A 25077-nucleotide genomic window follows, 5' to 3' on the forward strand; every position below is an offset into this window, starting at 1 on the left:
GAGAGTTCTCTTGTGCTGCCTCAGTTGAATCTCCTTTACTTGACAGAGATGTGCCTGAGCAGCGGCCCTCCCCAGCCCTATCCCAAATCATACTTATTTTGCATAGGAGATACCATGGTCATGAAGATTGTTCTTCCAGGGTGAGGTTCATTCATTGCATTCTGGGTATGCTGACCCCTGTGATTTCCCCAAATGTGGGAAACTCGACTGCATTATTTGTGGTAGTGGGGGACTGTGTTTGTGCTTTCCTCTGGTCAGCTCTGGTAAAAGTCAGATTTCTTTGTCTCAGATCTTCCTCTAGCCTTGTTCTTTTTTTGAGAGTTTCCTTGTGCTGCCTCAGTTGGATTTCCTTCACTTGACAGGGGGGTGCCCGAGCAGCGACCCTCCCCAGCTCTAGCCCAACTCCTACTTACCTGCCAGGTGAGATACTATGATCAGGAAGGTGCTTCTCCCAGGGCAAGGCTCACCCATTGCACTCTGGGTGTGCTGCTCCTACGATTTCCCCAAATGTGGGACACTTGACTACATAATTTGTGTTTCCTCTGGTCGGCTACTCGTATAATTCAGATCTCTTTGTCTCAGGTCTCTCTCCAGCCTAGTTTGCTGTCTGTTTCCACTTCTCTTTTCTTGAGCCCCTGCCCTTGCCCTTGTGCACTCTCCTGACTTCTCCTGTCTGCTTACTTTGTGCCTTCCAACGCACAATGCAAACTACAGGTAGTGCTGCAGGGCCAACACCCTTTTACTTGCCTTACAGAGCAGCTCTGGAGCTGTTACAGTGCCCAGCTGCTGCAAGAAATCAGCTTGAATGCTTCAGGGGCTGGGGCATAGCCAACATGAGCCCCACACCGACGGAGGGTGGAGGTGTTTAATGCGAACTAAGGGTCATCCAAGCGCCGCAAAAGGCCGCCATGCCCTGCATACCCCTTTTCTCTTTTCATATGCAGATGAGGGTTCCAGCCAACTTTGGCCCACTGCTTGGATGACATCACCGTATGCAAATCCGTCTTCTGCAGACCTTTTCCCAGGAATGCTTGTACTAGTTGTTGCATTTGGTTTGTTGTTTGGGGGTGCTTCAGTATTAGGCAGCCTTCTGCTCTCCCATGTTCATCTGAAAATATGTGTTCTCCCTGCAGTTGTTGTCCCCAGATGAGAGTTCCCTTGTGCTGCCTCAGTTGAATCTCCTTTACTTGACAGAGATGTGCCTGAGCAGCGGCCCTCCCCAGCCCTATCCCAAATCATACTTATTTTGCATAGGAGATACCATTGTCATGAAGATTGTTCTCCCAGGGTGAGGTTCATTCATTGCATTCTGGGTATGCTGACCCCTGTCATTTCCCCAAATGTGGGAAACTCGACTGCATTATTTGTGGTAGTGGGGGACTGTGTTTGTGCTTTCCTCTGGTCAGCTCTGGTAAAAGTCAGATTTCTTTGTCTCAGATCTTCCTCTAGCCTTGTTCTTTTTTCGAGAGTTTCCTTGTGCTGCCTCAGTTGGATCTCCTTCACTTGACAGGGGGGTGCCCGAACAGCGACCCTCCCCAGCTCTAGCCCAACTCCTACTTACCTGCCAGGTGAGATACTATGATCAGGAAGGTGCTTCTCCCAGGGCAAGGCTCACCCAATGCACTCTGGGTGTGCTGCTCCTACGATTTCCCCAAATGTGGGACACTTGATTACATAATTTGTGTTTCCTCTGGTCGGCTCTCGTATAATTCAGATCTCTTTGTCTCAGGTCTCTCTCCAGCCTAGTTTGCTGTCTGTTTCCACTTCTCTTTTCTTGAGCCGCTCCCTTCTATGCCCTTGTGCACTATCCTGACTTCTCCCGTCTGCTTACTTTGTGCCTTCCAACGCACAATGCAAACTACAGGTAGTGCTGCAGGGCCCACACCCTTTTACTTGCTTTACAGAGCAGCTCTGGAGCTGTTACAGTGCCCAGCTGCTGCAAGAAATCAGCTTGAATGCTTCAGGGGCTGGGGCATAGCCAACATGAGCCCCACACCGAAGGAAGGTGGAGGTGTTTAATGCAAACTAGGGGTCATCCAAGCGCCGCAAAAGGCCGCCATGCCCTGCACACCCCTTTTTTATTTTCATATGCAGACGAGGGTTGAAGCCAACTTTGACCCACTGCTTGGATGACATCACCATATGCAAATCCATCTGCTGCAGGCCTTCCCCCAGGAATGCTTGCACTAGTAGTTGCATTTGGTTTGTTGTTTGGGGGTGCTTCAGTGTTAGGCAGCCTTCTGCCCTCCCATGTTCATCTGAAAATATGTGTTCTCCCTGCAGTTGTTGTCCCCAGATGAGAGTTCCCTTGTGTTGCCTCAGTTGAATCTCCTTTACTTGACAGAGATGTGCCTGAGCAGCGGCCCTCCCCAGCCCTATCCCAAATCATACTTATTTTGCATAGGAGATACCATGGTCATGAAGATTGTTCTCCCAGGGTGAGGTTCATTCATTGCACTCTGGGTATGCTGACCCCTGTGATTTCCCCAAATGTGGGAAACTCGACTGCATTATTTGTGGTAGTGGGGGACTGCGTTTGTGCTTTCCTCTGGTCAGCTCTGGTAAAAGTCAGATTTCTTTGTCTCAGATCTTCCTCTAGCCTTGTTCTTCTTTCGAGAGTTCCCTTGTGCTGCCTCAGTTGGATCTCCTTCACTTGACAGGGGGTGCCCGAGCAGCAATCCTCCACAGCTCTAGCCCAACTCCTACTTACCTGCCAGGTGAGATACTATGATGTTCACTGTTAGGGCAATCAGGATGTGGAATTCCCTGCCAGGGAAGGTGGTAATGGCGGACTCTGTAATTGGATTTAAAAAAGGAATGGATACATTTCTGAATGAAAAAGCTATCCAAGGTTATAATACTTAAAATATCAACATGGTTAATCCGGGGGTAACATGAGTTATAGTAGCTAACTAGTCATAAAACATTATTCAGCAAGTATGTAGAATCATCACAACTTAAAACAGGTTGAACACGATGGGCAATTTGCCTCTATTCAACCTCAAAAACTATGTTACTATATGTTACTATATTACTATGTTACTGTAGTATACAGAACACCACAATGTAATGAGCAGTGATAGTGAGCACTGATGAGGATACTAGAACTGACACTGAGCAGCAAGATGCAGCACTGGACTATTAGTAATGTACTGTAGTATGCTGAGCACCACAATGCAGCACAAGACAATGAGCAGTGATACTGAGCACTGATGAGGATACTACTGAGAACTGACACTGAGCAGGAGAGACACACTACTAGTATTACTGAGCAGCAATAAGTAACCACTGATACTGAGCACTGATATTGAGATTTCCACTGAGAGAACATAGCCACGTCCTCTCCGCTCTCTCTTCAATGCACGAGTAAAAATGGCGGCAACGCGCAGCTCTTTATATGGAATCCGAATCTCGAGAGAATCCGACAGCGGGATGATGACATTTTCCCTTGTTCAGGTTTTCCGAGTCAGGCGGGAACAACCGAGCCTGCCTCGGACCAGTGTAAACCACGTGGAGTTCGTCGGGAATTCGGTTCTCGGAGAACCGAACCCGCTCCTCTCTACCTTATACCCATCAATTTTTTTATTTTCAATCTAAGCCCCTGCAGTTTTCTGTAAGCATCTGCTTCGCTATGATGATCAACAAGTCACAAGGGCAAACACTCAGGGCTTGAGGCGTAGATCTTAGGACCAGCTGCTACAAGCATGGCAGAGGTGTCACTATCACTGGTGACACCCAGAGAGGTGGCGAAGGAGATTGTAATGCAGTGCGCGCAGATAAGCAGCGCAATGGTAAAAAGGAGGCATGGTTTCATAGGTAGGGGCGTGGCCTGGTGGCCTGAATCTACATTTTGTTGCTCCGGGTGTCCCGGGGGTTGGGGGCTGCACCCGGGGACTAGTGTGTGTGCGGTGCTGGCTCCTGCACAGTGACAGGGCATGGCCACCCAGCATGACGCCTCCATTCTTGACCATGCTGTAATTGCAGTCGCACTGCAGTTCAGCGTGATCATAAAAAATGGTGTAGCCTCCTGCTGGTGCAGACTGTATGTGCGCGCAGGAAGCCGCCACCATTTTTGTGATCACAGCGGCTGAATGTGATGTCATACAGCCGCTGTGACCACGCCCCCTGTGTCTCCTCCGTTGCAGACCCCATTTTGAAGCCTTGCCCCCGCACCGCTCCATCCCTGACTTGGAAATGGAGTGTTGCTGACCCCCCTCTCCCCCCCCGCCCCGATTGACAGGCAGAGGCGATCGCATTCTCTGCGGGGTGCCGCAGAAAATGAAGGCACATGCGTATGCTGTTAGCAATTTTTGCAGTTGGATCGCTTATTGTGATTGCATTCCAACCTGAATCAGGCCCTATTACCTATCACAATGCGCTGCGGGCAGTACAAAATTGGGTTAATATAGGAGTAAAACTCCCAGACCTGTGCTCCTTAACTGTACCTGGTGGCTAGTGGAGCGGCTGCCCAGTAATCAGTGTCCACGCCAGTGCGCACACGGTCCACCCCCTACGGCCACGCTCCCCTTCATCAGCGGCCTCGTGATCCGGAAGGGCGGTGTGTGTGTGACTGACCTTAGGAAGAAACTGGAGCCTCCGCTGCAGTGACCCAGCAACCAGGGCACGGGAGTATACAGCGCCGCTGGGAGTGATGAAGCTGCAGTAAAGATGTCTATTAGACCTAGCCTGCTGCAGCCCTTGTAGATTCTCATAAAACAAGTTCTTCTTTTCTTGTCAAAATTAATAGCTAAGAATAGGCTGCCTGAGGCAGGCCCCTGTTAAGTGGCCTGCTACTGAAGGCACCAACTACAAACTGAGCTCCCTGTTCATGGAAGCGGGGTTATAGAGGAGGATGCGCTGAGCATCTTGGGAACAGTCAAAAGCTTTGAGCCGGTTGGTGCCTCAGATCAAGATCCTACTCTACACCCCAATGTGAATCCTTGTGGAGTCCAGTGTACCCCACAGAAGAAATTAATGTGTCACACCCATTGGCAGCAACCTTAGAATAGCTGCTGACGGGCACAATTGAGAAAGGAAGGGGGGGGGGGGGACATTTGAATCCAGCACATAGATGCAATTCAAATATGTAATTTGTACCTTCCTATTTTAAAATATAATGGATGAACCTCACCCTGTGAGAACAATCTTCATGATCAAGAGATCTCATATGCAAAATAAGTATGAGTTGGGATAGGGCTGGGGAGGGTGGCTGCTCGGGCAGCCCCTCCCCCGTCAAGTTAAGGAGATTCAACTGAGGACGCACAAGGGAACTCTCGTCTGGGGACAACAACTGCAGGGAGACCACATCTGTTCAGATGAACATGGGAGGGTGGAAGGCTGCCTAATATTGAAGCACCATCAAATATCAAACCATATGCAACAACTAGTACAAGCATTCCTGGGGGAAGGTCTGCAGAAGACGGATTTGCATACGGTGATGTCATCCAAGATGTGGGCCAAAGTTGGCTGGAACCCTCATCTGCATATGAAAAGAGAAAAGGGGCATGCAGGGCATGGCGGCCTTTTGCGGTGCTTGGATGACCCCTAGTTCGCATTAAACACCCCCACCCTCCTTTGGTGTGGGGCTCATGTTGGCCATGCCCCATCCCCTGAAGCATTCAAGCTGATTTCTTGCAGCAGCTGGGCACTGTAACAGCTCCAGAGCTGTTCTGTAAGGCAAGTAAAAGGGTGTGGGCCCTGCAGCACCACCTGTAGTTCGCATTGTGCGTTGGAAGGCACAAAGTAAGCAGACGGGAGGAGAAGTCAGGATAGTGCGCAAGGGCATCCTTTTCTCTTAGTCCGTAGAGGATGCTGGGGTCACATTAAGAACCATGGGGTATAGACGGGATCCGCAAGAGACATGGGCACTTTAAGACTTTCAAAGGGTGTGAACTGGCTCCTCCCTCTATGCCCCTCCTCCAGACTCCAGTTATAGGAACTGTGCCCAGGGAGACGGACATTTCGAGGAAAGGATTTATTGTTAAACTAAGGTGAGCATCTTACCAGCTCACACCTTAAGCATGCCGCAGAACGTGGCATTCAACAGAACACAAGCCAACGGCATGAACAATTGCAGCAAAAAGCTGACCAGAACCATAACATAACATGTGTATAACCACAAGTAATAACTGCAGACACAGTATGGACTGGGACGGGTGCCCAGCATCCTCTACGGACTAAGAGAAAAGGATTTACCGGTAGGTATTAAAATCCTATTTTCTCATACGACCTAGAGGATGCTGGGGTCACATTAAGAACCATGGGGTTATACCAAAGCTCTTGAACGGGTGGGAGAGTGCGTACGACTCTGCAGCACCGAATGACCCAACTTGAGGTTATCATCAGCCAAGGTATCAAACTTGTAAAACTTAGCAAAAGTGTTTACTAAATAGCTGCTCGGCAAAGTTGCAATGCCGAGACTCCCCGACCAGCTGCCCAGGATGAACCCACCTTTCTAGTAGAATGGGTCTTCACCTAATTCAGTAACGGCAATCCTGCCATGGAATGAGCATGCTGAATCTTACCACAGATCCAGCGCATAATGGTCTACATGGAAGCAGGACACCCAATCCTGTTGGGAGCATACAGGACAAACAGAGCCTCTGTTTTCCTAATCTGAACCGTTCTGGTGACATAAATTTTCAAAGTTCTGACCACAGCCAGAGACTTTGACTCAACGAAGGTGTCAGTGGCCAAAGGCACCATGTGGAAAGATGAACCACCTTCGGCAGAAATTGTTGACGTGTCCTCAATTCTGCTCTATCTTCATGAAAGATCAAATAAAGGCTCTTGTGATACTGCATGGTTTGTACTGTTTTCCATGTGCTCCCAGATCTTTCAAGCAAGTAGCATGGTCAAGAAAGTTCTGTTTGAAAAGAAACAACATTTACTGTCATTGTTATAGAATTTGGGAGAAAAAACAAGAAGAAATCTGCACTGTTGACGCACTGGACAGAATGAATGAATCATAAAATATAACCTTTATTAAGTATGTATTAAAATTGGATAAATATTAATATTATTATCCCAAACTGCAGTGAAACATAAAGGTTAAAATCACAGAACTAACATACATGTACATAAGAAGAATAAAGAGATGTGAAAAAAAGGTTTAAAAAGCGTGTCCGTGTGTGATTATTTTTGAAGGCACAACCCTGGCGGGGTTGTTTATATAGATATATATGTTGCTAATAATCACTTTCTAGCGTAATGTTATTAAATAGCTGTTAGTATCTATGTCGTCAGGTACCACTGGGTCGTATCCTATATACTCCCTTCACTCAATAGGGGTTACCTCCCGGGAAGCCATCCCCATTGGCGAATTTGTGGGGGTGATTGAGTATAACCGGTAAGCTAACCTCCAATTTGTGGGGTGCTTAGGTAGATGGGGATCACTTATTTCTCTGTGTCCCCTAAGACTATATTCCTAAATTCAATACCACAGGGGGATAGCTTTCTATATCGGATAAGGAATCACTTGATAGGGAAATCTCTATGCATCATGGAAAGATCATATTTATTAATATCCAAACTAAAAAAATGATGAATAGCTTTAATTTAGCTGTTTAGATATAGTTAATTGGCGAGATATACCAACAGGTGCGGTTGCCTTAAGGAATATGGCAATTCCAATATAAATAGCAGCCCTCCTTCATATAATCAGCCAGATCTTATTAAATCTGGTCCAGATATAGCCGTTCAGATATACTTAATTGACAACATATATCAATCGGTGGGGTTGCCTTAAGGAATATAGCAATTCCAATTCTCATATAAATAGCAACCTTCCTTCATATATTCAGCCAGATCTTATTTAATCTGATCTAGGCGTAGGCAATAATGCTTTCCTTAGAGGTATAGCCACCTCAATTCTTATTAGGAAGCAAAGTGTCTGTCATAATGGTTTATCCAATTCATCTAAGAAATAATATATTCCATGTGTCAGAGATTCATTACTCTCTATTTACACTGTTAAAGAGTTAATTCTTATTATGTTACAGTGTAATGAAATTATCATATAGGGAGATGTGGCAATTCCATGTGCTATATATATAATAACCCTTAGTGGTCCAGATTCCACAATGAGGAATTTTCTTATAAACCGCTGAAACACACAGCTGTTTGACTGACTTCCAAATATATCTATCTCACTTTGTAACAGTCTTATGATAGAGAAACTGTTACATATTCGGTCACTTAGTTATCTAAAGGTAAACAGACTCAGTGTGAGGGTAATATAATATATCAAATGCGCTGTCAATAATCGTGGTAACTGGTGTAATAATGTGGTATATTGAGTATGCTAGTAAGGCATATAACTGCTCTCCAGCCTTTAAGTGTTACCAATCAATTTGTTACACTGTAAAGGATTTATGGTGTCCTGTTAGGACATGCAGCTGCTAGGCTGACTCAAAGATTTATCCATTTGTAACAATTATGTAACAGTTATATACATGTTACTGGTATTACATAGAAATAGTATGACACAGGCCAGCAGTCCCATGTGTCTAGATTCCACAATAGGAGATTTTCTTTGTCTTATAAACTGCTGGAACACACAGCTGCTAGACTGACTTCAAATATATATATTACTTTGTAACAGTCTTATAGTAAAGAGACTGTTACACACTGTCATTTAGTTATCTCAAGGTTAGCAGATTCTGTGTGAGGATAGTGTTCTGTTAGAACATGCAGCTGCTAGGCTGACTCATAGAAAATGTATCCATTTGTAACAAATGACACATACAGCATTAAATTAATATCTATAGCAGCCCATGTGACATCTCTACTCTTATCATAATTGTCTGGTTATTGCCAATCTGGACAGCAGGAGTGATATATATTCACTAGTCCCAATATCCCATCATATAAATATACCCACACTGATATACTTTCTTATCAAGAGTTATTAGTAGCTATCTGTATGCACTTAGACATTGTATCTGCTAAGTGACATCATATCTAGTGTATTCCTTTCTTATAGCTCAGCTTCTATTCCCTATTAGTGGAGACTAACAGCTAACATCATAATCATATATTTTTGTTTTATAACATTTCACATGAGTCAAATACACGCGGACACGCCGTGCCCTACACGTGTGTTTCACTGCATCTATGGCAACTTACATTAAAGCTAACAAGAAAGCACACTCGTTCTGTCTTTAAACTGATAAAAGAAACCCCAATAATATGGGGCATGCAAAAATTGAGATAAAACTCAGTTTTGCTCCTCTCCACGGAAATCTTTAATAAAAGGCGAAATATTTGTTAGTTCTGAAGAGAAACCAGAGCATGACCAAGATTCCACCTGTCGCCTGAGTGCCATGCCAGCAGTTCTCATTGAGCTCAAAGTGAGCACCCAATTTGAAAGAAAGATAGCAGATTTCTCACCAGGCTTCCCCTAGCTATAAACATGGTTTGTACTCTTTTCCATGTGTTCCCAGATCTTTCAAGCAATTAGTATAGTCAAGAAAGTTCTGTTTGAAAAGAAACAAACATTTACTGTCATTTCTATGCAAATGAGCTTACATTAAAGCACACTCGTTCTATCTTTAAACAGATAAAATAAAACCCCAATAAGATGGGGAATGCAAAATTTGAGATAAAACTCAGTTTTGCTCCTCTCCACGGAAATCTTTAGTAAAAGGCGAAAGATTTGTTCGTTCTGAAGAGAAACCAGAGCATGACCAAGATTCCACCTGTCGCCTGAGTGCCATGCCAGCAGTCCTCATTCAGCTCAAAGTGAGCACCCAATTTGAAAGAAAGAAAGCAGATTTCTCACCAGGCTTCCCCTTGCTATAAGCATGGTTTGTACTCTTTTCCATGTGCTCCCAGATCTTTCAAGCAAGTAGCATGGTCAAGAAAGTTCTGTTTGAAAAGAAACAGACATTTACTGTCATTGTTATACAAATAAACTTACATTAAAGCCAACAAGAAAGCACACTCATTCTGTCCTTAAACTGATAAAAGAAACCCCAATAATATGGGGCATGCAAAAATTGAAATAAAACTCAGTTTTGCTCCTCTCCACGGAAATCTTTAATAAATGGCGAAAGATTTGTTCATTCTGAAGAGAAACCAGAGCATGACCAAGATTCCACCTGTCGCCTGAGTGCCATGCCAGCAGTCCTCATTCAGATCAAAGTGAGCGCCCAATTTGAAAGAAAGCAGATTTCTCACCTGGCTTCTCCTTGCTATAAGCATGGTTTGTACTGTATTCCATGTGCTCCCAGATCTTTCAAGCAAGTAGCATGGTCAAGAAAGTTCTGTTTGAAAAGAAACAAACATTTACTGTAATTTCTATGCAAATGAGCTTTCATTAAAGCACACTCATTCTATCTTTAAACCGATAAAAGAAAATCCAAAAAGATGGGGCATGCAAAAATTGAGGTAAAACTCAGTTTTGCTCCTCTCCACGGAAATCTTTAGTAAAAGGCGAAAGATTTGTTCGTTCTGAAGAGAAGCCAGAGCATGACCAAGATTTTCATCTGAAAATATGTGTTCTCCCTGCAGTTGTTGTCCCCAGATGAGAGTTCCCTTGTGCTGCCTCAGTTGAATCTCCTTTACTTGACAGAGATGTGCCTGAGCAGCGGCCCTCCCCAGCCCTATCCCAAATCATACTTATTTTGCATAGGAGATACCATGGTCATGAAGATTGTTCTCCCAGGGTGAGGTTCATTCATTGCATTCTGGGTATGCTGACCCCTGTGATTTCCCCAATGTGGGAAACTCGACTGCATTATTTGTGGTAGTGGGGGACTGTGTTTGTGCTTTCCTCTGGTCAGCTCTGGTAAAAGTCAGATTTCTTTGTCTCAGATCTTCCTCTAGCCTTGTTCTTCTTTCGAGAGTTCCCTTGTGCTGCCTCAGTTGGATCTCCTTCACTTGACAGGGGGTGCCCGAGCAGCAATCCTCCACAGCTCTAGCCCAACTCCTACTTACCTGCCAGGTGAGATACTATGATCTTCACTGTTAGGGCAATCAGGATGTGGAATTCCCTGCCAGGGAAGGTGGTAATGGCGGACTCTGTAATTGGATTTAAAAAAGGAATGGATACATTTCTGAATGAAAAAGCTATCTAAGGTTATAATACTTAAAATATCAACATGGTTAATCCGGGGGTAACATGAGTTATAGTAGCTAACTAGTCATAAAACATTATTCAGCAAGTATGTAGAATCATCACAACTTAAAACAGGTTGAACACGATGGGCAATTTGCCTCTATTCAACCTCAAAAACTATGTTACTATATGTTACTATATTACTATGTTACTGTAGTATACAGAACACCACAATGTAATGAGCAGTGATAGTGAGCACTGATGAGGATACTAGAACTGACACTGAGCAGCAAGATGCAGCACTGGACTATTAGTAATGTACTGTAGTATGCTGAGCACCACAATGCAGCACAAGACAATGAGCAGTGATACTGAGCACTGATGAGGATACTACTGAGAACTGACACTGAGCAGGAGAGACACACTACTAGTATTACTGAGCAGCAATAAGTAACCACTGATACTGAGCACTGATATTGAGATTTCCACTGAGAGAACATAGCCACGTCCTCTCCGCTCTCTCTTCAATGCACAAGTAAAAATGGCGGCAACGCGCAGCTCTTTATATGGAATCCGAATCTCGAGAGAATCCGACAGCGGGATGATGACATTTTCCCTTGTTCAGGTTTTCCGAGTCAGGCGGGAACAACCGAGCCTGCCTCGGACCAGTGTAAACCACGTGGAGTTCGTCGGGAATTCGGTTCTCGGAGAACCGAACCCGCTCCTCTCTACCTTATACCCATCAATTTTTTTATTTTCAATCTAAGCCCCTGCAGTTTTCTGTAAGCATCTGCTTCGCTATGATGATCAACAAGTCACAAGGGCAAACACTCAGGGCTTGAGGCGTAGATCTTAGGACCAGCTGCTACAAGCATGGCAGAGGTGTCACTATCACTGGTGACACCCAGAGAGGTGGCGAAGGAGATTGTAATGCAGTGCGCGCAGATAAGCAGCGCAATGGTAAAAAGGAGGCATGGTTTCATAGGTAGGGGCGTGGCCTGGTGGCCTGAATCTACATTTTGTTGCTCCGGGTGTCCCGGGGGTTGGGGGCTGCACCCGGGGACTAGTGTGTGTGCGGTGCTGGCTCCTGCACAGTGACAGGGCATGGCCACCCAGCATGACGCCTCCATTCTTGACCATGCTGTAATTGCAGTCGCACTGCAGTTCAGCGTGATCATAAAAAATGGTGTAGCCTCCTGCTGGTGCAGACTGTATGTGCGCGCAGGAAGCCGCCACCATTTTTGTGATCACAGCGGCTGAATGTGATGTCATACAGCCGCTGTGACCACGCCCCCTGTGTCTCCTCCGTTGCAGACCCCATTTTGAAGCCTTGCCCCCGCACTGCTCCATCCCTGACTTGGAAATGGAGTGTTGCTGACCCCCCTCTCCCCCCCCCGCCCCGATTGACAGGCAGAGGCGATCGCATTCTCTGCGGGGTGCCGCAGAAAATGCAGGCACATGCGTATGCTGTTAGCAATTTTTGCAGTTGGATCGCTTATTGTGATTGCATTCCAACCTGAATCAGGCCCTATTACCTATCACAATGCGCTGCGGGCAGTACAAAATTGGGTTAATATAGGAGTAAAACTCCCAGACCTGTGCTCCTTAACTGTACCTGGTGGCTAGTGGAGCGGCTGCCCAGTAATCAGTGTCCACGCCAGTGCGCACACGGTCCACCCCCTACGGCCACGCTCCCCTTCATCAGCGGCCTCGTGATCCGGAAGGGCGGTGTGTGTGTGACTGACCTTAGGAAGAAACTGGAGCCTCCGCTGCAGTGACCCAGCAACCAGGGCACGGGAGTATACAGCGCCGCTGGGAGTGATGAAGCTGCAGTAAAGATGTCTATTAGACCTAGCCTGCTGCAGCCCTTGTAGATTCTCATAAAACAAGTTCTTCTTTTCTTGTCAAAATTAATAGCTAAGAATAGGCTGCCTGAGGCAGGCCCCTGTTAAGTGGCCTGCTACTGAAGGCACCAACTACAAACTGAGCTCCCTGTTCATGGAAGCGGGGTTATAGAGGAGGATGCGCTGAGCATCTTGGGAACAGTCAAAAGCTTTGAGCCGGTTGGTGCCTCAGATCAAGATCCTACTCTACACCCCAATGTGAATCCTTGTGGAGTCCAGTGTACCCCACAGAAGAAATTAATGTGTCACACCCATTGGCAGCAACCTTAGAATAGCTGCTGACGGGCACAATTGAGAAAGGAAGGGGGGGGGGGGGGGGACATTTGAATCCAGCACATAGATGCAATTCAAATATGTAATTTGTACCTTCCTATTTTAAAATATAATGGATGAACCTCACCCTGTGAGAACAATCTTCGTGATCAAGAGATCTCATATGCAAAATAAGTATGAGTTGGGATAGGGCTGGGGAGGGTGGCTGCTCGGGCAGCCCCTCCCCCGTCAAGTTAAGGAGATTCAACTGAGGACGCACAAGGGAACTCTCGTCTGGGGACAACAACTGCAGGGAGACCACATCTGTTCAGATGAACATGGGAGGGTGGAAGGCTGCCTAATATTGAAGCACCATCAAATATCAAACCATATGCAACAACTAGTACAAGCATTCCTGGGGGAAGGTCTGCAGAAGACGGATTTGCATACGGTGATGTCATCCAAGATGTGGGCCAAAGTTGGCTGGAACCCTCATCTGCATATGAAAAGAGAAAAGGGGCATGCAGGGCATGGCGGCCTTTTGCGGTGCTTGGATGACCCCTAGTTCGCATTAAACACCCCCACCCTCCTTTGGTGTGGGGCTCATGTTGGCCATGCCCCATCCCCTGAAGCATTCAAGCTGATTTCTTGCAGCAGCTGGGCACTGTAACAGCTCCAGAGCTGTTCTGTAAGGCAAGTAAAAGGGTGTGGGCCCTGCAGCACCACCTGTAGTTCGCATTGTGCGTTGGAAGGCACAAAGTAAGCAGACGGGAGGAGAAGTCAGGATAGTGCGCAAGGGCATCCTTTTCTCTTAGTCCGTAGAGGATGCTGGGGTCACATTAAGAACCATGGGGTATAGACGGGATCCGCAAGAGACATGGGCACTTTAAGACTTTCAAAGGGTGTGAACTGGCTCCTCCCTCTATGCCCCTCCTCCAGACTCCAGTTATAGGAACTGTGCCCAGGGAGACGGACATTTCGAGGAAAGGATTTATTGTTAAACTAAGGTGAGCATCTTACCAGCTCACACCTTAAGCATGCCGCAGAACGTGGCATTCAACAGAACACAAGCCAACGGCATGAACAATTGCAGCAAAAAGCTGACCAGAACCATAACATAACATGTGTATAACCACAAGTAATAACTGCAGACACAGTATGGACTGGGACGGGTGCCCAGCATCCTCTACGGACTAAGAGAAAAGGATTTACCGGTAGGTATTAAAATCCTATTTTCTCATACGACCTAGAGGATGCTGGGGTCACATTAAGAACCATGGGGTTATACCAAAGCTCTTGAACGGGTGGGAGAGTGCGTACGACTCTGCAGCACCGAATGACCCAACTTGAGGTTATCATCAGCCAAGGTATCAAACTTGTAAAACTTAGCAAAAGTGTTTACTAAATAGCTGCTCGGCAAAGTTGCAATGCCGAGACTCCCCGACCAGCTGCCCAGGATGAACCCACCTTTCTAGTAGAATGGGTCTTCACCTAATTCAGTAACGGCAATCCTGCCATGGAATGAGCATGCTGAATCTTACCACAGATCCAGCGCATAATGGTCTACATGGAAGCAGGACACCCAATCCTGTTGGGAGCATACAGGACAAACAGAGCCTCTGTTTTCCTAATCTGAACCGTTCTGGTGACATAAATTTTCAAAGTTCTGACCACAGCCAGAGACTTTGACTCAACGAAGGTGTCAGTGGCCAAAGGCACCATGTGGAAAGATGAACCACCTTCGGCAGAAATTGTTGACGTGTCCTCAATTCTGCTCTATCTTCATGAAAGATCAAATAAAGGCTCTTGTGATACTGCATGGTTTGTACTGTTTTCCATGTGCTCCCAGATCTTTCAAGCAAGTAGCATGGTCAAGAAAGTTCTGTTTGAAAAGAAACAACATTTACTGTCATTGTTATAGAATTTGGGAGAAAAAACAAGAAGAAATCTGCACTGTTGACGCACTGGACAGAATGAATGAATCATAAAATATAACCTTTATTAAGTATGTTTTAAAATTGGATAAATATTAATATTATTATCCCAAACTGCAGTGAAACATAAAGGTTAAAATCACAGAACTAACATACATGTGCATAAGAAGAATAAAGAGATGTGAAAAAAAGGTTTAAAAAGCGTGTCCGTGTGTGATTATTTTTGAAGGCACAACCCTGGCGGGGTTGTTTATATAGATATATATGTTGCTAATAATCACTTTCTAGCGTAATGTTATTAAATAGCTGTTAGTATCTATGTCGTCAGGTACCACTGGGTCGTATCCTATATACTCCCTTCACTCAATAGGGGTTACCTCCCGGGAAGCCATCCCCATTGGCGAATTTGTGGGGGTGATTGAGTATAACCGGTAAGCTAACCTCCAATTTGTGGGGTGCTTAGGTAGATGGGGATCACTTATTTCTCTGTGTCCCCTAAGACTATATTCCTAAATTCAATACCACAGGGGGATAGCTTTCTATATCGGATAAGGAATCACTTGATAGGGAAATCTCTATGCATCATGGAAAGATCATATTTATTAATATCCAAACTAAAAAAATGATGAATAGCTTTAATTTAGCTGTTTAGATATAGTTAATTGGCGAGATATACCAACAGGTGCGGTTGCCTTAAGGAATATGGCAATTCCAATATAAATAGCAGCCCTCCTTCATATAATCAGCCAGATCTTATTAAATCTGGTCCAGATATAGCCGTTCAGATATACTTAATTGACAACATATATCAATCGGTGGGGTTGCCTTAAGGAATATAGCAATTCCAATTCTCATATAAATAGCAACCTTCCTTCATATATTCAGCCAGATCTTATTTAATCTGATCTAGGCGTAGGCAATAATGCTTTCCTTAGAGGTATAGCCACCTCAATTCTTATTAGGAAGCAAAGTGTCTGTCATAATGGTTTATCCAATTCATCTAAGAAATAATATATTCCATGTGTCAGAGATTCATTACTCTCTATTTACACTGTTAAAGAGTTAATTCTTATTATGTTACAGTGTAATGAAATTATCATATAGGGAGATGTGGCAATTCCATGTGCTATATATATAATAACCCTTAGTGGTCCAGATTCCACAATGAGGAATTTTCTTATAAACCGCTGAAACACACAGCTGTTTGACTGACTTCCAAATATATCTATCTCACTTTGTAACAGTCTTATGATAGAGAAACTGTTACATATTCGGTCACTTAGTTATCTAAAGGTAAACAGACTCAGTGTGAGGGTAATATAATATATCAAATGCGCTGTCAATAATCGTGGTAACTGGTGTAATAATGTGGTATATTGAGTATGCTAGTAAGGCATATAACTGCTCTCCAGCCTTTAAGTGTTACCAATCAATTTGTTACACTGTAAAGGATTTATGGTGTCCTGTTAGGACATGCAGCTGCTAGGCTGACTCAAAGATTTATCCATTTGTAACAATTATGTAACAGTTATATACATGTTACTGGTATTACATAGAAATAGTATGACACAGGCCAGCAGTCCCATGTGTCTAGATTCCACAATAGGAGATTTTCTTTGTCTTATAAACTGCTGGAACACACAGCTGCTAGACTGACTTCAAATATATATATTACTTTGTAACAGTCTTATAGTAAAGAGACTGTTACACACTGTCATTTAGTTATCTCAAGGTTAGCAGATTCTGTGTGAGGATAGTGTTCTGTTAGAACATGCAGCTGCTAGGCTGACTCATAGAAAATGTATCCATTTGTAACAAATGACACATACAGCATTAAATTAATATCTATAGCAGCCCATGTGACATCTCTACTCTTATCATAATTGTCTGGTTATTGCCAATCTGGACAGCAGGAGTGATATATATTCACTAGTCCCAATATCCCATCATATAAATATACCCACACTGATATACTTTCTTATCAAGAGTTATTAGTAGCTATCTGTATGCACTTTAGACATTGTATCTGCTAAGTGACATCATATCTAGTGTATTCCTTTCTTATAGCTCAGCTTCTATTCCCTATTAGTGGAGACTAACAGCTAACATCATAATCATATATTTTTGTTTTATAACATTTCACATGAGTCAAATACACGCGGACACGCCGTGCCCTACACGTGTGTTTCACTGCATCTATGGCAACTTACATTAAAGCTAACAAGAAAGCACACTCGTTCTGTCTTTAAACTGATAAAAGAAACCCCAATAATATGGGGCATGCAAAAATTGAGATAAAACTCAGTTTTGCTCCTCTCCACGGAAATCTTTAATAAAAGGCGAAATATTTGTTAGTTCTGAAGAGAAACCAGAGCATGACCAAGATTCCACCTGTCGCCTGAGTGCCATGCCAGCAGTTCTCATTGAGCTCAAAGTGAGCACCCAATTTGAAAGAAAGATAGCAGATTTCTCACCAGGCTTCCCCTAGCTATAAACATGGTTTGTACTCTTTTCCATGTGTTCCCAGATCTTTCAAGCAATTAGTATAGTCAAGAAAGTTCTGTTTGAAAAGAAACAAACATTTACTGTCATTTCTATGCAAATGAGCTTACATTAAAGCACACTCGTTCTATCTTTAAACAGATAAAATAAAACCCCAATAAGATGGGGAATGCAAAATTTGAGATAAAACTCAGTTTTGCTCCTCTCCACGGAAATCTTTAGTAAAAGGCGAAAGATTTGTTCGTTCTGAAGAGAAACCAGAGCATGACCAAGATTCCACCTGTCGCCTGAGTGCCATGCCAGCAGTCCTCATTCAGCTCAAAGTGAGCACCCAATTTGAAAGAAAGAAAGCAGATTTCTCACCAGGCTTCCCCTTGCTATAAGCATGGTTTGTACTCTTTTCCATGTGCTCCCAGATCTTTCAAGCAAGTAGCATGGTCAAGAAAGTTCTGTTTGAAAAGAAACAGACATTTACTGTCATTGTTATACAAATAAACTTACATTAAAGCCAACAAGAAAGCACACTCATTCTGTCCTTAAACTGATAAAAGAAACCCCAATAATATGGGGCATGCAAAAATTGAGATAAAACTCAGTTTTGCTCCTCTCCACGGAAATCTTTAATAAATGGCGAAAGATTTGTTCATTCTGAAGAGAAACCAGAGCATGACCAAGATTCCACCTGTCGCCTGAGTGCCATGCCAGCAGTCCTCATTCAGATCAAAGTGAGCGCCCAATTTGAAAGAAAGCAGATTTCTCACCTGGCTTCTCCTTGCTATAAGCATGGTTTGTACTGTATTCCATGTGCTCCCAGATCTTTCAAGCAAGTAGCATGGTCAAGAAAGTTCTGTTTGAAAAGAAACAAACATTTACTGTAATTTCTATGCAAATGAGCTTTCATTAAAGCACACTCATTCTATCTTTAAACCGATAAAAGAAAATCCAAAAAGATGGGGCATGCAAAAATTGAGGTAAAACTCAGTTTTGCTCCTCTCCACGGAAATCTTTAGTAAAAGGCGAAAGATTTGTTCGTTCTGAAGAGAAGCCAGAGCATGACCAAGATTTTCATCTGAAAATATGTGTTCTCCCTGCAGTTGTTGTCCCCAGATGAGAGTTCCCTTGTGCTGCCTCAGTTGAATCTCCTTTACTTGACAGAGATGTGCCTGAGCAGCGGCCCTCCCCAGCCCTATCCCAAATCATACTTATTTTGCATAGGAGATACCATGGTCATGAAGATTGTTCTCCCAGGGTGAGGTTCATTCATTGCATTCTGGGTATGCTGACCCCTGTGATTTCCCCAATGTGGGAAACTCGACTGCATTATTTGTGGTAGTGGGGGACTGTGTTTGTGCTTTCCTCTGGTCAGCTCTGGTAAAAGTCAGATTTCTTTGTCTCAGATCTTCCTCTAGCCTTGTTCTTCTTTCGAGAGTTCCCTTGTGCTGCCTCAGTTGGATCTCCTTCACTTGACAGGGGGTGCCCGAGCAGCAATCCTCCACAGCTCTAGCCCAACTCCTACTTACCTGCCAGGTGAGATACTATGATCTTCACTGTTAGGGCAATCAGGATGTGGAATTCCCTGCCAGGGAAGGTGGTAATGGCGGACTCTGTAATTGGATTTAAAAAAGGAATGGATACATTTCTGAATGAAAAAGCTATCTAAGGTTATAATACTTAAAATATCAACATGGTTAATCCGGGGGTAACATGAGTTATAGTAGCTAACTAGTCATAAAACATTATTCAGCAAGTATGTAGAATCATCACAACTTAAAACAGGTTGAACACGATGGGCAATTTGCCTCTATTCAACCTCAAAAACTATGTTACTATATGTTACTATATTACTATGTTACTGTAGTATACAGAAAACCAAAATGCAATGAACAGTGATAGTGAGCACTGATGAGGATACTAGAACTGACACTGAGCAGCAAGATGCAGCACTGGACTATTAGTAATGTACTGTAGTATGCTGAGCACCACAATGCAGCACAAGACAATGAGCAGTGATACTGAGCACTGATGAGGATACTACTGAGAACTGACACTGAGCAGGAGAGACACACTACTAGTATTACTGAGCAGCAATAAGTAACCACTGATACTGAGCACTGATATTGAGATTTCCACTGAGAGAACATAGCCACGTCCATTCCGCTCTCTCTTCAATGCACGAGTAAAAATGGCGGCAACGCGCAGCTCTTTATATGGAATCCGAATCTCGCGAGAATCCGACAGCGGGATGATGACATTTTCCCTTGTTCAGGTTTTGCGAGTCAGGCGGGAACAACCGAGCCTGCCTCGGACCAGTGTAAACAACGTGGAGTTCGTGGGGAATTCGGTTCTCGGAGAACCGAACCCGCTCCTCTCTACCTTATACCCATATATTTTTTTATTTTCAATCTAAGCCCCTGCAGTTTTCTGTAAGCATCTGCTTCGCTATGATGATCAACAAGTCACAAGGGCAAACACTCAGGGCTTGAGGCGTAGATCTTAGGACCAGCTGCTACAAGCATGGCAGAGGTGTCACTATCACTGGTGACACCCAGAGAGGTGGCGAGGGAGATTGTAATGCAGTGCGCGCAGATAAGCAGCGCAATGGTAAAAAGGAGGCATGGTTTCATAGGTAGGGGCGTGGCCTGGTGGCCTGAATCTACATTTTGTTGCTCCGGGTGTCCCGGGGGTTGGGGGCTGCACCCGGGGACTAGTGTGTGAGCGGTGCTGGCTCCTGCACAGTGAAAGGGCATGGCCACCCAGCATGACGCCTCCCTTCTTGACCATGCTGTAATTGCAGTCGCACTGCAGTTCAGCGTGATCATAAAAAATGGTGTAGCCTCCTGCTGGTGCAGACTGTATGTGCGCGCAGGAAGCCGCCACCATTTTTGTGATCACAGCGGCTGAATGTGATGTCATACAGCCGCTGTGACCACGCCCCCTGTGTCTACTCCGTTGCAGACCCCATTTTGAAGCCTTGCCCCCGCACCGCTCCATCCCTGACTTGGAAATGGAGTGTTGCTGACCCACCTATCCCCCCCCGCCCCGATTGACAGGCAGAGGCGATCGCATTCTCTGCGGGGTGCCGCAGAAAATGCAGGCACATGCGTATGCTCTTAGCAATTTTTGCAGTTGGATCGCTTATTGTGATTGCAATCCAACCTGAATCAGGCCCTATTACCTATCACAATGCGCTGCGGGCAGTACAAAATTGGGTTAATATAGGAGAAAAACCCCCAGACCTGTGCTCCTTAACTGTACCTGGTGGCTAGTGGAGCGGCTGCCCAGTAATCAGTGTCCACGCCAGTGCGCACACGGTCCACCCCCTACGGCCACGCTCCCCTTCATCAGCGGCCTCGTGATCCGGAAGGGTGGTGTGTGTGTGACTGACCTTAGGATGAAACCGGACCCTCCGCTGCAGTGACCCAGCAACCAGGGCACGGGAGTATACAGCGCCGCTGGGAGTGATGAAGCTGCAGTAAAGATGTCTATTAGACCTAGCCTGCTGCAGCCCTTGTAGATTCTCATAAAACAAGTTCTTCTTTTCTTGTCAAAATTTATAGCTAAGAATAGGCTGCCTGAGGCAGGCCCCTGTTAAGTGGCCTGCTACTGAAGGCACCAACTACAAACTGAGCTCCCTGTTCATGGAAGCGGGGTTATAGAGGAGAATGCACTGAGCATCTTGGGAACAGTCAAAAGCTTTGAGCCGGTTTGTGCCTCAGATCAAGATCCTACTCTACACCCCAATGTGAATCCTTGTGGAGTCCAGTGTACCCCACAGAAGAAATTAATGTGTCACACCCATTGGCAGCAACCTTAGAATAGCTGCTGACGGGCACAATTGAGAAAGGAAGGGGGGGGGGGACATTTGAATCCAGCACATAAATGCAATTCAAATATGTAATTTGTACCTTCCTATTTTAAAATATAATGGATGAACCTCACCCTGTGAGAACAATCTTCATGATCAAGAGATCTCATATGCAAAATAAGTATGAGTTGGGATAGGGCTGGGGAGGGTGGCTGCTCGGGCAGCCCCTCCCCCGTCAAGTTAAGGAGATTCAACTGAGGAAGCACAAGGGAACTCTCGTCTGGGGACAACAACTGCAGGGAGACCACATCTTTTCAGATGAACATGGGAGGGCGGAAGGCTGCCTAATACTGAAGCACCATCAAATATCAAACCATATGCAACATCTAGTACAAGCCTTCCTGGGGGAAGGTCTGCAGCAGACGGATTTGCATACAGTGATGTTATTCAAGCAGTGGGCCAAAGTTGGCTGGAACCCTCATCTGCATATGAAAAGAGAAAAGGGGCGTGCAGGGCATGGCGGCCTTTTGCAGTGCTTGGATGACCCCTAGTTCTCATTAAACACCCCCACCCTCCTTTGGTGTGGGGCTCATGTTGGCCATGCCCCATCCCCTGAAGCATTCAAGCTGATTTCTTGCAGCAGCTGGGCACTGTAACAGCTCCAGAGCTGTTCTGTAAGGCAAGTAAAAGGGTGTGGGCCCTGCAGCACCTCCTGTAGTTTGCATTGTGCGTTGGAAGGCACAAAGTAAGCAGACGGGAGTAGAAGTCAGGATAGTGCGCAAGGGCATCCTTTTCTCTTAGTCCGTAGAGGATGCTGGGGTCACATTAAGAACCATGGGGTATAGACGGGATCCGCAAGAGACATGGGCACTTTAAGACTGTCAAAGGGTGTGAACTGGCTCCTCCCTCTATGCCCCTCCTCCAGACTCCAGTTATAGGAACTGTGCCCATGGAGACGGACATTTCGAGGAAAGGATTTATTGTTAAACTAAGGTGAGCATCTTACCAGCTCACACCTTAAGCATGCCGCAGAACGTGGCATTCAACAGAACACAAGCCAACGGCATGAATAATTGCAGCAAAAAGCTGACCAGAACCATAACACAACATGTGTATAACCACAAGTAATAACTGCAGACACAGTATGGACTGGGACGGGTGCCCAGCATCCTCTACAGACTAAGAGAAAAGGATTTACCGGTAGGTATTAAAATCCTATTTTCTCATACGACCTAGAGGATGCTGGGGTCACATTAAGAACCATGGGGTTATACCAAAGCTCTTGAACGGGTGGAAGAGTGCGTACGACTCTGCAGCACCGAATGACCCAACTTGAAGTTATCATCGGCCAAGGTATCAAACTTGTAAAACTTAGCAAAAGTGTTTACTAAATAGCTGCTCGGCAAAGTTGCAATGCCGAGACTCCCCGACCAGCTGCCCAGGATGAACCCACCTTTCTAGTAGAATGGGTCTTCACCTAATTCAGTAACGGCAATCCTGCCATGGAATGAGCATGCTGAATCTTACCACAGATCCAGCGCATAATGGTCTACATGGAAGCAGGACACCCAATCCTGTTGGGAGCATACAGGACAAACAGAGCCTCTGTTTTCCTAATCTGAACCGTTCTGGTGACATAAATTTTCAAAGTTCTGACCACAGCCAGAGACTTTGACTCAACGAAGGTGTCAGTGGCCAAAGGCACCATGTGGAAAGATGAACCACCTTCGGCAGAAATTGTTGACGTGTCCTCAATTCTGCTCTATCTTCATGAAAGATCAAATAAAGGCTCTTGTGATACTGCATGGTTTGTACTGTTTTCCATGTGCTCCCAGATCTTTCAAGCAAGTAGCATGGTCAAGAAAGTTCTGTTTGAAAAGAAACAAACATTTACTGTCATTGTTATGCAAATAAACTTACATTAAAGCTAACCAGAAAGCACACTCGTTCTGTCTTTAAACTGATAAAAGAAACCCCAATAATATGGGCATGCCTCCCAACTTTGTCGGCTCGCAAAGAGGGACACACGCGCGGCGAAGTCGCACGCGCTCCCAAAAAGGGCGTGGCCTAAGTAAAAAGGGGCATGGCTTCGCGGGAGGACCCGCGATCGCGAGTCACGCCCCCGTTTTCGGCACTGAGGGGGCATGCCCAGCGCTCTGTGAGCCGCTGGCATGCCACCTCTCCCTCTGACTTCAGTGAATAGACGCTGTGCGCACAGCGACTATTCACCGCTGCTCTGCTAAGCAGGGCAGCGACAGACAGAGCCTCCCAACTGTCCTCCCCACCGCGGGACACTGCGGCCCGCAGGTGGGACAGCGGGACAGTCCCCAAAAAACGGGACTGTCCCGCGAAAATCGGGACAGTTGGGAGGTATGATATGGGGCATGCAAAAATTGAGATAAAACTCAGTTTTGCTCCTCTCCACGGAAATCTTTAGTAAAAGGCGAAAGATTTGTTCGTTCTGAAGAGAAACCAGAGCATGACCAAGATTCCACCTGTCGCCTGAGTGCCATGCCAGCAGTCCTCATTCAGCTCAAAGTGAGCACCCAATTTGAAAGAAAGAAAGCAGATTTCTCACCAGGCTTCCCCTTGCTATAAACATGGTTTGTACTCTTTTCCATGTGCTCCCAGATCTTTCAAGCAATTAGTATGGTCAAGAAAGTTCTGCTTGAAAAGAAACAGACATTTATTGTCATTGTTATGCAAATAAACTTACATTAAAGCTAACAAGAAAGCACACTCGTTCTGTCTTTAAACTGATAAAAGAAACCCCAATAATATGGGGCATGCAAAAATTGAGATAAAACTCAGTTTTGCTCCTCTCCACGGATAATCTTTAATAAAAGGCGAAAGATTTGTTCATTCTGAAGAGAAACCAGAGCATGACCAAGATTCCACCTGTCGCCTGAGTGCTGTGCCAGCAGTCCTCATTCAGATCAAAGTGAGCGCCCAATTTGAAAGAAAGCAGATTTCTCACCTGGCTTCTCCTTGCTATAAGCATGGTTTGTACTGTATTCCATGTGCTCCCAGATCTTTAAAGCAAGTAGCATGGTCAAGAAAGTTCTGTTTGAACATAAATAAACATTTACTGTCATTTCTATGCAAATGAGCTTACATTAAAGCACACTCATTCTATCTTTAAACCGGTAAAAGAAACCCCAAAAAGATGGGGCATGCAAAAATTGAGATAAAACTCGGTTTTGCTCCTCTCCACGGAAATCTTTAGTAAGAGGCGAAAGATTTGTTCATTCTGAAGAGAAACCAGAGCATGACCAAGATTTTTATCTGAAAATATGTGTTCTCCCTGCAGTTGTTGTCCCCAGATGAGAGTTCCCTTGTGCTGCCTCAGCTGAATCTCCTTTACTTGACAGAGATGTGCCTGAGCAGCGGCCCTCCCAGCCCTATCCCAAATCATACTTATTTTGCATAGGCGATACCATGGTCATGAAGATTGTTCTCCCAGGGTGAGGTTCATTCATTGCATTCTGGGTATGCTGACCCCTGTGATTTCCCCAAATGTGGGAAACTCGACTGCATTATTTGTGGTAGTGGGGGACTGTGTTTGTGCTTTCCTCTAGTCAGCTCTGGTAAAAGTCAGATTTATTTGTCTCAGATCTTCCT

The 25077-nt window shown here is 45.1% G+C and overlaps 19 non-coding genes across 19 annotated transcripts; 8 read left to right on the top strand and 11 right to left on the bottom strand.

The window, feature by feature from the left end:
* The first annotated feature begins 89 nt into the window (after positions 1–89).
* Positions 90–253, top strand: LOC135006638 (U1 spliceosomal RNA). The gene has a single exon (XR_010206813.1). It is a non-coding gene; the product is annotated as a U1 spliceosomal RNA (small nuclear RNA).
* A 152-nt stretch (positions 254–405) lies between these two features.
* LOC135006515 (U1 spliceosomal RNA) lies at positions 406–569 on the top strand. Its single transcript, XR_010206706.1, has one exon. It is a non-coding gene; the product is annotated as a U1 spliceosomal RNA (small nuclear RNA).
* A 668-nt stretch (positions 570–1237) lies between these two features.
* Positions 1238–1401, top strand: LOC135006399 (U1 spliceosomal RNA). Its single transcript, XR_010206600.1, has one exon. It is a non-coding gene; the product is annotated as a U1 spliceosomal RNA (small nuclear RNA).
* A 152-nt stretch (positions 1402–1553) lies between these two features.
* Positions 1554–1716, top strand: LOC135006550 (U1 spliceosomal RNA). The gene has a single exon (XR_010206735.1). It is a non-coding gene; the product is annotated as a U1 spliceosomal RNA (small nuclear RNA).
* Positions 1717–2387: 671 nt separating this feature from the next.
* On the top strand, positions 2388–2551 carry LOC135006460 (U1 spliceosomal RNA). Its single transcript, XR_010206658.1, has one exon. It is a non-coding gene; the product is annotated as a U1 spliceosomal RNA (small nuclear RNA).
* A 6626-nt stretch (positions 2552–9177) lies between these two features.
* Positions 9178–9293, bottom strand: LOC135006603 (U5 spliceosomal RNA). The gene has a single exon (XR_010206780.1). It is a non-coding gene; the product is annotated as a U5 spliceosomal RNA (small nuclear RNA).
* A 275-nt stretch (positions 9294–9568) lies between these two features.
* Positions 9569–9684, bottom strand: LOC135006573 (U5 spliceosomal RNA). The gene has a single exon (XR_010206751.1). It is a non-coding gene; the product is annotated as a U5 spliceosomal RNA (small nuclear RNA).
* A 286-nt stretch (positions 9685–9970) lies between these two features.
* LOC135006597 (U5 spliceosomal RNA) lies at positions 9971–10086 on the bottom strand. The gene has a single exon (XR_010206774.1). It is a non-coding gene; the product is annotated as a U5 spliceosomal RNA (small nuclear RNA).
* A 270-nt stretch (positions 10087–10356) lies between these two features.
* On the bottom strand, positions 10357–10472 carry LOC135006579 (U5 spliceosomal RNA). Its single transcript, XR_010206757.1, has one exon. It is a non-coding gene; the product is annotated as a U5 spliceosomal RNA (small nuclear RNA).
* Positions 10473–10616: 144 nt separating this feature from the next.
* On the top strand, positions 10617–10779 carry LOC135006616 (U1 spliceosomal RNA). Its single transcript, XR_010206792.1, has one exon. It is a non-coding gene; the product is annotated as a U1 spliceosomal RNA (small nuclear RNA).
* A 6631-nt stretch (positions 10780–17410) lies between these two features.
* LOC135006605 (U5 spliceosomal RNA) lies at positions 17411–17526 on the bottom strand. The gene has a single exon (XR_010206782.1). It is a non-coding gene; the product is annotated as a U5 spliceosomal RNA (small nuclear RNA).
* A 275-nt stretch (positions 17527–17801) lies between these two features.
* Positions 17802–17917, bottom strand: LOC135006574 (U5 spliceosomal RNA). Its single transcript, XR_010206752.1, has one exon. It is a non-coding gene; the product is annotated as a U5 spliceosomal RNA (small nuclear RNA).
* A 286-nt stretch (positions 17918–18203) lies between these two features.
* Positions 18204–18319, bottom strand: LOC135006598 (U5 spliceosomal RNA). Its single transcript, XR_010206775.1, has one exon. It is a non-coding gene; the product is annotated as a U5 spliceosomal RNA (small nuclear RNA).
* Positions 18320–18589: 270 nt separating this feature from the next.
* Positions 18590–18705, bottom strand: LOC135006580 (U5 spliceosomal RNA). Its single transcript, XR_010206758.1, has one exon. It is a non-coding gene; the product is annotated as a U5 spliceosomal RNA (small nuclear RNA).
* A 144-nt stretch (positions 18706–18849) lies between these two features.
* LOC135006617 (U1 spliceosomal RNA) lies at positions 18850–19012 on the top strand. The gene has a single exon (XR_010206793.1). It is a non-coding gene; the product is annotated as a U1 spliceosomal RNA (small nuclear RNA).
* A 4812-nt stretch (positions 19013–23824) lies between these two features.
* Positions 23825–23937, bottom strand: LOC135006607 (U5 spliceosomal RNA). The gene has a single exon (XR_010206784.1). It is a non-coding gene; the product is annotated as a U5 spliceosomal RNA (small nuclear RNA).
* A 286-nt stretch (positions 23938–24223) lies between these two features.
* Positions 24224–24340, bottom strand: LOC135006612 (U5 spliceosomal RNA). The gene has a single exon (XR_010206788.1). It is a non-coding gene; the product is annotated as a U5 spliceosomal RNA (small nuclear RNA).
* Positions 24341–24610: 270 nt separating this feature from the next.
* Positions 24611–24726, bottom strand: LOC135006594 (U5 spliceosomal RNA). The gene has a single exon (XR_010206771.1). It is a non-coding gene; the product is annotated as a U5 spliceosomal RNA (small nuclear RNA).
* A 143-nt stretch (positions 24727–24869) lies between these two features.
* On the top strand, positions 24870–25033 carry LOC135006352 (U1 spliceosomal RNA). The gene has a single exon (XR_010206555.1). It is a non-coding gene; the product is annotated as a U1 spliceosomal RNA (small nuclear RNA).
* The last annotated feature ends 44 nt before the right edge of the window (positions 25034–25077 follow it).

This window comes from Pseudophryne corroboree, unplaced genomic scaffold (assembly GCF_028390025.1).
Source record: "Pseudophryne corroboree isolate aPseCor3 unplaced genomic scaffold, aPseCor3.hap2 scaffold_213, whole genome shotgun sequence".
In the NCBI taxonomy this organism is placed as follows: domain Eukaryota; kingdom Metazoa; phylum Chordata; class Amphibia; order Anura; family Myobatrachidae; genus Pseudophryne; species Pseudophryne corroboree.